The sequence below is a fragment of the Harpia harpyja genome, chromosome 14 (genome assembly GCF_026419915.1).
Source record: "Harpia harpyja isolate bHarHar1 chromosome 14, bHarHar1 primary haplotype, whole genome shotgun sequence".
In the NCBI taxonomy this organism is placed as follows: domain Eukaryota; kingdom Metazoa; phylum Chordata; class Aves; order Accipitriformes; family Accipitridae; genus Harpia; species Harpia harpyja.
Genome location: NC_068953.1, coordinates 36,771,586 through 36,782,311, shown reverse-complemented (window position 1 = coordinate 36,782,311; position 10,726 = coordinate 36,771,586).

The window sequence follows — 10,726 nt, the reverse complement described above, 5'->3', positions numbered from 1 at the left end:
AGGCACAAGTCCAGTATTAATCAAAAGCATGAGGCAGAAGACACTGCTGCATGCTTGGGCCCCATAAGGCCTAGAGACAGTCTTCCATGTCAGAAAGATGCATACAATTTTGCAAGTACTTTATTCACATCACCCCTATTCCACAGTTTCTGTCCACTACAGGCTAAATGTGTAATCCCAGTGATCCACTGCGGGCCAAATTCTGGCCTGCAGCTAAAGCACTAGACTCACCTTCAGCTGCTTCACATTCCAGATCCACTTCAGCTGTGGACATGCAAAGAAATCCTGTGGCAGGTGATTCATGTCATCTATTGCAGACTGTTTAAAAGTGCCTGACCTAAACTCATCATAAAGGCTCAGAAACAGCCAGGCACATCAACAGCATGTTTGCTCCTGCTTCCAGAAATGTACATCACCCTACTGTGATGAAATCTAGACTTGCTTAGATACAGCTGTCCAAGTTAAGTGTCATGAAATGCCATCCACATCTCCCCCTTGGTCCTTCACCAGGGAAATCAGAATCAACACCGCTCCATTAGCTCTACTCTGCCAAAAGTTACAGTCTCTTTAAGACAGGCTCTACAAATGCTATAAACTTGCATGGTACTGCATATGGAGAAGGATCTCTTCCTGCTAGCACAGCCCAGCCTAACGGTAGAACGAAGGGGGAGACAGCACTCAGGTTCTCCCTTATCCTCTCCCAAGTGCCTCTGACCAAGCAAAGGTTGGAGATCCAGAAGGTGGAAATCCAGAAAAATGGGGAGTATCTTTTTTCTCCCAGCTGCCCTACATGGCGAGTAGAGCTAACCAAAAGAAAAACAGAACAAATCAGGAGAGACTAATGAATAAAAATAACAGACTCTCTGCTTTTCTCCTTCTAATTTCCCCACCCTAGACAGCTGTAATGTGGAAAGTATTGAAATTTAAATCACACCTCAGCCTAACCTCAGCTGACAGGCTGCCGATGCAATAATCTCAGCCTGGCTATCTTCTCTTAGGGAGAACGACAAACCAACTAAAGGAAAGTGATAAATTTTCAATTTTATTTTAAAATATACCAGATGGGAGATTTTATTGGAGTCATAAATATGTCAAAAGCAATGTTGGCATATGATTGGAGATTGCCCCCACCAATGGAGCAGCTCTCCCTGTTTAGAAGTGCCATCAGATTCTTAATAAGAGCCTCCAGTTAGACTGCAGCAAAATAGTCTGTATATTAAACCAATTGAATTTCTATTTGCCAGACATCTTTTTCTCTTCTTTGCCTGTGCCCCCTTCCCCCCCCCCCCGCCCAGTTCCAAAACACAGGAGAAATTAGGGTGCTGAGGTCAGACCTAAGTGTTACCAGTATGGATTCTCATCTAGTTGTTGGAACATGGCTCAAATGTATTTGATTTCTCACCAGTATTTGAAAACTGAATTTCACATCAGTCCATGAAGCTTGCTTTGATTTCCTAGAATCCCAACCAGTAGATGTCAACTAAGTTCAGCCTCAGATTTAAACTAAATCAAATTCAAGCCCTTAATCCTAGCCATGGGTCAACCTCAAATTCTAGAAATAGGGCTTGGCCTCAGTCCCAAAATTTAATGTGAGCTAAAACCAGTACTAAATCCCATCAGCCATTTCCAGAAATATGAGTTGCCTTTTGTAGCCTCTGCACCTCTCCTCCTTCTACCACTGGTGCTGTGACAGATCACAGTAGTCTGGCAGGAAGAAGTCTGATATTTATGCCTTTTCATTATTTCAAAGGTTTTATAGACTGGCTCTACCAGCTATGTCTTTGAGCATGTTTCCAGCCTTCCAGTTTACTCAGGAAATCCTCATATTCTCATACCATTAAATTCAAATCAATCTACTGTACCACCATTGATTCCCATCACCACAGAATCTGGCTCATTGAACCTTTGACACTGAAAACTGAATACAGGGCAAGTGAAAAATAACAATAATCTGTTATTTTATAGTTTTTCATATAAATGCTTTGCAGATTTAATCATATAGCCACAAAACTGTAAAAAGTGTTACAGAATTAATAAGAGATCTGATACATAACATATTACAGAATGATAGTCTGCAGTTATAGCCAATCAAAACACAGTAACACCACAGCAGAGGGGAAGGCAAGAAAGAGGCATAAGTAAAAAGTGACTTCGCATAAGTTAGAGGTCTATAGTCTTTTCAGACTTGTTCCTCAAAGTCAAAGGAGTGCTAGATGCTATTTCAGCAATCTCTCTAACAGATTGATCATTTGCTGTAGAAGGCTTTTAAAATACTTTCTGAACATAAAACACCATCAGATACATTTATCACAAAATATCATCCTCCTACCCACAGCCTCCAGTCCTGGACATGCCATTCATTGGTCATGAAGCAGCAGATGCATCAAGACAAGCTGAAGCTTTTAGCAGCTTTTTAATCTGAAGGAGCAGATTGAAATAGAAGAATCATACCCATCAGTCTTAAGCTTAAAATATTTTGACTTAATGTACTACACAGTAAGGCTGGCATTCCTCTGGCTTCTGCAGTGTTTTCAATGGGGACTTGTACAATTCATCATTGATTGGTGCAAGGTCAAGGGACTCTGACGAAGTACAAAAAAGCTGGGAAAGAATTCAGCTCGCAATAAAATGCATTTGACAAAACAGAAACCCATGTTGTGGATATGAAAGAGGATGGCCTGGCTCTAATCCTCCACCCTCAGGAAGACTCACTGAGAAAGCACAAGTGGCCAGTTCCAAGAACACTTTAAACTATCATTTCCTAAAATTTTGTCTAACAAGCCTCAGCACTGATAATGCTGGAAGAATATGGACAAAGGTGAATTCAGGAACACCACTGCCTTTACAGGTTAAAAGGTCTGCTAGGCCGTTTCCACTATGGAACCCATGGAGCTATTTTGGGCACTAATGTCTATAAGGGTGCTAATGGGCTGTTGTACAACAGTACAGTAAAGCTGTAACCTCTCCAGGACAGAGATTGCAGCTTACTGTATGTCTGTACAACATCTAGCACAACGGAGCTCCAGTTCTAATAGCAGCCTGTAAGTGTTATTGCACTACAACAATGGGCCGTGATAACTTAGATAATGAAAATAACGTATGCATCAGGAATACCTATGGCATAATTATACAGTTTATTCAAAGCACCTAATCAAATTGTTCAGCAACTTAACAAACAAACATAGAGGCAGATACTCCTAGATCAAGGAGCAAATTATGATTAGTGCGGGTGTAATTGCCTTGGAAACTCCCCACATTTTCAGTCAGGCCAAGGACTGCCTAGTAACATGTCCGGGCAAGTACCTATTTCTCCTTATGAAAGATAAGCCCCAAACACTCGATTAAGAACAGTCTGAAAATGCAGGAATCCATGAGCACTGTATCTTTGATCCCAGGAGAAACTGACCTCAGGCAGCTTGGTAAGCTTCAGACTTATGCTAAGATGTCTTTAGGGCATTCTCCAGTTAATATGCTACACTAATAAAGTCTAATTATTTGAATAAATCTTACTATTTCATAAATCACTTAAAGGAATGAACTCATTTACATATTGACCAGTTCACCTGCCTGACAAACGAGTAATATCCAGGCAAGTGAGAGTGTTACTTCTCCAGGTTCCTCAGTTCCCAATCCCTCCAGTACTGGGTAAACCTGCTGTCTCACTAGAAAGCTGTCCCATTGTATCACTGCAGCACACTAACTACAAAGGTCTCAGAAGGCTCTACTACACTCATATTTGGAAGCCATATGCCATCAGCCCACAGAGAAGACCCTACCATAATCTCAAGAGCATGTAATGCTACCATCCAACATTATAGTACCCCATTCAGCACAGGATGACCTCCTTTCCAGCACATCACTGAATACCCCTCCAGTGCTGTCAGATGTCATGCACACTTTGTACTCTTGCTGTTGTCTGTCTGCTTTCAGGAAAAATCCAAGCATCAATTCAGATGTAGAGCTGGAGGCCTGAAAACACACATTCGCCTCTTCATGAATTAGCAACAGGAACAACCCACAGGGGTTGGGAACCAGCAAAAAATGGTGTGCAACCAGGTCAGGTCCCGTAGCCCTGCTAGGACCCCTCCTTTTTGTTTCCCTGATCCTCTCTTCCCTCTCCAGCACCAAGCCAGGACCTGGACACATGAGCAGACACAGGCTTCCCTCTGATGCAGCAGCTACCTTATAAATTACACAGCAAATTAAAATTACTTTATCACAGTGATAACACCATCATCTGCAGTGTTTATAGGTTAATAAATTGTGTCCATGAATGAATATGTGCTGACTCATTAACTAAGCTGCAAGTGAGAGCCATTCATCTCTTCTGCAATACCCTGAAAACCAGTGTCCCTCCTCTGCCAGGGAATTCATTTTCATTTTCCCTGCTTTGGAGAGGGGAGTGGGAGGGGGGAGCAGGGGGGAATTATTTCCTCTTGCTCGCTTCCCGCATTAGTAAAGCCCTGGAGGTTATTTAAATGGTAACTTCAAAGGAGGTATATGATCGCTCTGTTTACTGCTCTAGGAGTCTCATTTTACACTCAGATTTAAAAGCCTCTCTGACTCAGAGGCAAACAGCATCACTTGCAGGCTTTGGAGCTTCACAGATTACAGCCAGCTCAGGTGCAAGGGACCAGGAGAAAACAGAGAGACGGAGAAAGGATTTGTTTTGTTTTTAACCACAGAATGTTGGACAGGAAGGATTTTCAGGGATATAACTTACTGGGCTCTGTAGGGAGTGATAGGGAATGGCTCCCCATGAACAGAGAGCCTCAATGCGCCAAGTGGGGAGTAAGAGGCTGTTTGGTCTTTAGGACAGTAAGGGAAAGGAATTATTAAGAGCTGTTCTGAAGAACAGGGACAGTTATAGAGGGAAGAAAATCAGAGATTCTCATGTACTGAGCCTCCTGCACACTTATCCACTATGTCTTTTCACCAAGTCTGGAGGCTAGTAAGTATTAGCTGCAATTCATTCATTCCATCACCCTCCTCCTGGGGATGGCTGTGGGTCAGGCAATGAGTTACCTTGGTAAGGCTTGTTAAGTAGATTCACTAATACAGAAGGAAATTTTAAAAAACGCTCCTGGCACTTGAAGTAGAAGCTGCATTTGTGATGAAACTTTGTTCTCCTAAGCACTGATTTCTCAGTCTGACATTACAGGTGGATTTGGAAGGGAGATGAGGTTTAGAGATAAGGCAATTCCCCCACCACTACCAGATTAGACCCAGCCAGTAAAATGAGCAGTCCACATCACATCATGGCAGTACAGCTCCCTAACTACAGCCTAGACCCCTTCCCACTTTTTTCATGGCCGCACCTAGCTTTGGTCACTGAGAACCTACCACACACATGAAATTTAATTGGTTAGTTTTAATAATAATAATGTTTATAGGTATGATGGATTTTTTTCCTGAAGCAGAGCTCTGCTAGGAAAAGCTCCTTTCCTCCATCTCTGCTTGAGCAACTAAGCACATGGAAGAACCAGGCAAGATCAAAGAAACTCTCTCCCTGAAGAACCTGAGGGTAGGATTTGGAAATGCAAGTGCTTCTGCAATTGGGCATATGGACTGGCCCCTAAAACTCAAGCTGGTCAAACTTGAGAACTATGAATTTTCAACTAAATCTATGCATTTTTTCCCATGGGCATAACTAAAATAGAGTCTTCTCACAGAAAGCCATTTTGACAAATTTTCTGACACGTTCTCGCTAATACTGCCTACAGCAGGAAGCAGCAAGATTACATGGTGGAAATACCACCTTGTGGGAGAAATAAGCTCCAGGTAGTGCCAGCACTTACATATGGTTGAATGTAACTGCTCCAAGCATATTTCAACTTCTGTCTCCATCAGGCTGGCAAATTATTGCATATATATTCATCTGATACAAAGAAAGTGGGCTCTTTGAAGGATTTTTTTTTCTTCTCCTCTGAAAAAAAAGGGTTGCTTTAATTAGAATCTACTGGCTAAAAGCCTTTTTTTGGAGCAATTGCATCAATTCTATTCCATTAGCCACCATAGGAAGCCGGATTAGGAAATAACTTGATACATAGCTGAAAAAAGAAAGTAAACGAGAACAGTATAACAAACCCCTCTGCCTAGAAGCACTCAAGCAGCCAAGAGTATTGTGAGGGGGGTTGTGAAGAATGCATATCCTTATTTAAGTATTTCATTCTTTTTCAAATGATTGCAGTGCATATGAAAGCAGAGGACTGACAGCAATAGCTAATGCTCTCAGAAGAGGTCACGAACCTAGATAGAGAAGGGAGGTATCTCTGCAAGCTCTCGTGATAACCCTCCATCCTAACAGATGGTCCTCCCTGTAGCATCCATTCCAGATGCCCAACAAGCATGTGACAGATGTTTGCTCTCTCCCAAGTTCTTCAAGAACTTTCTGTACTGAGAACAGCTACCCAAATAACCTTAGTCTCTAAAGACAAAATTGTATTATCAGTTCCACCTGCACTTCCACCACTTCAGTCAACACATTCAAGGGTGCACAGGAGATCAAATTTCTGCCCAAACCCTAGATTATTACAGCTTGCATGTGACAATGGCTGGGTTTTCAAAGTGTTCTGAAAGAAACTAACTGAAGGGTATGGACATATTAAACAACAAGATACTGTTTTTGCAAAATCTTTCCATCAGAGAGTTTATTCAGACAGATGGGAGGGCTGTCCTCTGTGTAAGGCTCTGTTCTAGAAGCTCAGAGATGAAAAACAAAATGTAAATTCAACAAGTGAATATTCATAAGATGAAAACTTCACAAGACTATTTTATATTTAGAAGCCTTTGCTTGAGAACCTACCTCCCCAAACCAGACATTTAAACTAATGAACCATCCAGACTGACACTAGCTCTGAACCTTCTCATCACAGAAGCTCAGCAAACAACGTCTCTTGGGAGATATGGAGCTGACAGGAATCTTTCCCTCATGGGCAGCAACTGAGCCAGCTCTAGATATACCAGCAAAGCCTAAAACTGATCTTTTTTATCCTGTTCTCTCCTCTCAACTTCAGACCGGGTTACTAAAACAAGATTTCTCACCTGTGACCTCCCCCTTGTGTAAAAGGGAAAAAGTGGGAAAAGGTAATTTTGACTGACTAGTTTTCTTCTGTACACAGCTCCATTCTCCCAGCATGATGACCAGCTCCTAATCACAATGCAAGTCTCCTGGCAGTGCCACTCTTTCCTTAGCTGAAACAGCACCCAGTACTCATCCCTCTTCAGTTAAACCCCTTGTAGCAGCCTGTCATTTGTTCTAAATCTTAAAAAAAAGCAGTGGAAACACACTTCACCCTGACCTGAGTGAGGAGCAAGACTGAAATTCAGAAGAGACTAAGTAGTCCAGTGAAGAGAAGATACAGATTGTGGAGAGTGCTGAATTTAGGATCCTGAGGAACAAATTTTTCATAATGGTATTACTTACTATGCAGTCTCTGTAGACAATGAGCCCAGACAGGGCTCATTAGTATGCTAAAAATCAGTTTCTAAACTGATACAGTTTAATTATGTAAGACTGTGTGGATACTGATTTTAATATTGGATCACTTTATTAATGCATCCACACCAAAATTAAGTATTTTGACATAAATATATGTAGAGGCAGACTACACCTTTATGCTTAAAGATGGTTAAAAATCACACTTTCATGATATTGATAATGTCTGGCTAGTTGAACAAGCCCAGTCAAAAGGTTATTTCTGGCTCCCGCACTCAGTCATGTTATTCGTTCTCTTTTATCCACTATGCCTTCCTCACGCATTTTCTGACTACTATGCCATGCAAACAAAAAAAGGACTGTTTTCAGAAGACTACACAAGACCTTTGCCACCTCCTTGTATAGATATCATTTCTCCATGCGTTCTTAAAGGCCAGAGCTTGAGAAAGAATAATGAAAATAAGATTCAACTGCAATATTTGTACTATTTTAGGCAGCACATCTCAAATAGAAAGAAGACATTGCAAGTCTACCTTAAATAGTAATAAAAAAGCCAACAAGAAATTACTATTGCCAATCCCTAATCCTCTTATTAACCATATCCAAAACTATCATTGGAGATAGATGACTTAACAGAACAATGACTACAGATCCTTATTCAGATCACAGTGATATTTCCTGGACACTGCTAACATATAGGCGAAGACACAGACCCTTTTTCAGGCAGCTCTCAGTCTAAATGGATGATGTTTACTCTTTTCATTTGCACAATGAAGAACTGAAGCAGAGAAAAACAAATGACCTGCCCAAGAACTCTATCTACATCAGTTCTTTTACCATCCTCACCACTGAAGTATCAGAGTACCTTTCACTAATATGTTGACCAGACCATGAGACAGAAATAGTATCTGTCACACACAGAAAGTCTATCTCAGAGCCTGGAAACTGAACCTAGATTATCTGGATCCAGGCTCAGTCCTCCTACCTCCCCCTGAGGACACCCTCCTCTCAACAGACCTCCTGTGATGTGAAAAAGCATCAGCCCTGGATAGTGAAATGCTGGATTTGGGGAATTGACTACTAGACAACTTCAGAATCGAATTGAAATTTCCTATCATTAAGAAAAAGTAGCAGCAGTGATGGAAAGTAACAAAAGTGTTTCTTTAAGTGACAGGACTAACATTTTTGTGATTTGAAACTCTCTCATTGCTAGGATTTTCAAGTGCTGATATTTTATCATCAAACTGGAACCCAGCTGGTAAGTATCAATAATATGAGAAACTCGGCAGAGAAACAGTGACCCCATTATATGTGAAAGAGCATTGCTATTTTAGCTGAAGAAATGTATGCTCTTTGAGTCTTGTAATGCATTGCAGGAGTTCCTCTTTGATTTTTCTTAGGAGAAACCCCATGCAGATTTCTCTGTGAAGCTGTATGGCAGGATTAGAGATACTGGATGAGTCTAGGAAAAGCTGCAGAGCCAGTTTCAGCTTTCCTGCAGGTTGATAATCCATAACCACATATAGAATTGCTGAAGACTGGAGATGAAATCCCAGCTCCAACAAATTCAGTAACTAAATTTTCATTAATTTCAAGGGGGCCAAAACTTTCCTCTGAAGCTTTGGCTCTACAAAACAGCTGATCTAGTTGTGAAGTATCTACTACTAGATCAAAAATGTCAGCCACATGAGAAAAAACTGAACTGAGACAAACCAACCTGTTACTTCATATTAGTTCAGGGCACAGGTGTGCTCCAGAAGAGTTTCTGATTAAGTTAGTGCTGTCTGTCTTCTATAACCAGCATAAACACCACAATGTATTTACGCTACCTCAACAGAAGTGACATTGTGTGTCTCATTAAATACATACTGCCTAGTAATTTAAGCAACAACCAAACAGTTTTTAATGTTCATGAAACTATTGTCTGTGCTCTTAAAATGAGGAAGTTTTAAGACCACCTACATAAGAGGACTGAACAATTCAACTTTGTGTCCTAAGGCATGGATGCTGATCTACGCCATTCTCCCTCACAGAACAGCTACATCTGAGAAAAGGCTTTATAAAAAGTCTGTCACACTGCACAGTCAACTTTAAGTTGACTTTTGTTCTTTGTCTTTGATTTCCTCTGTGTCTTTGTTCTGCTGGTGCTTCAGCATTAGAGGAACCCATTTCTTTAACATTATCATTGTCTTGGGCTGTAATTCATTGTAGGTTCTGCTACAACGGCATTGAACTCAACTACCAAATGGCCTAATTAGCAAAAACTGACTTCAGAATCCACTGCTATTCTTGTGCTTGTCTGCACTGCCAAGAACATTTGACAAATCTTTTCTTGTTGTATGGGACTGAATCAGGTCAAAACAAGATAGGAAAAACAAACACAGAGCATGATAAGCCTTGGTAGATGGTAGTCTACAGCACAGTTTAACTAAAAATTGAATGCCTAGACAGCAATTGTCCATGAAATACCATATGACACTCATTATTGCTGGTTGGTACCAAAGCAAAATTGCATCTGTATAACAGCTGCTTCTTAAAGAGGATCTTGGAATTCCTTCTGCAGTCACTTATATGAGAAAAGGAAGTTTATACAATGTCAAAAGGATTCAGAGATGGAGAAAGCACCAAATGAATGACTCCATGCAAGCCAAAAGGCAAACTCCAACAGTGAAGGGTCATCGGGGAGGCCAGGACTGAAGGTGAGAAGGGATGAAGATTAAGTCAGAGTTGGGATATATTGAGAAAGATGTAGAGACCAAATCCTGCCTGTGGTTATGGCCAGGAAAACCTGCAGAAATCAAAGGGCTGCATTAGTCCAAGATGGGCTACTAGATTTGGAAACAGACCAGATGCAGTACATATAGATCTGTTTCCTGTAATAAGGGAGATAACCCTCAGACTCAAAGCAGGACTACCAGAAAAAGAGATGCAAGAGATGTGATGAGAAAATATAAACACCAGAATAAGGCAAGCATATCCAGGCATCACTGCCAAGCTCAGCAGGTATGTTAGAGAGTATACCCATACTTCATCTGGCTTCAAATTGCTCCTTTTGCAGGCAATAAAATTACTGTACAAATCCCAGAGAATAAACTGAGTTAACACCCCATTAAATACAACAGACTTTCAATTCAAGGTGAGGACGTGCCCAGATTAAGCTACCCCTGTACAAACTGGCCCATGGGTAATATACATCAGTTCTACTGACTTATGGTCAAAAAAAAAAAGAAAAAGAAAAAGAAAAGAAAAAACCTGATATGCTTGGGAGTGAATTCCATTAGGAGGAAT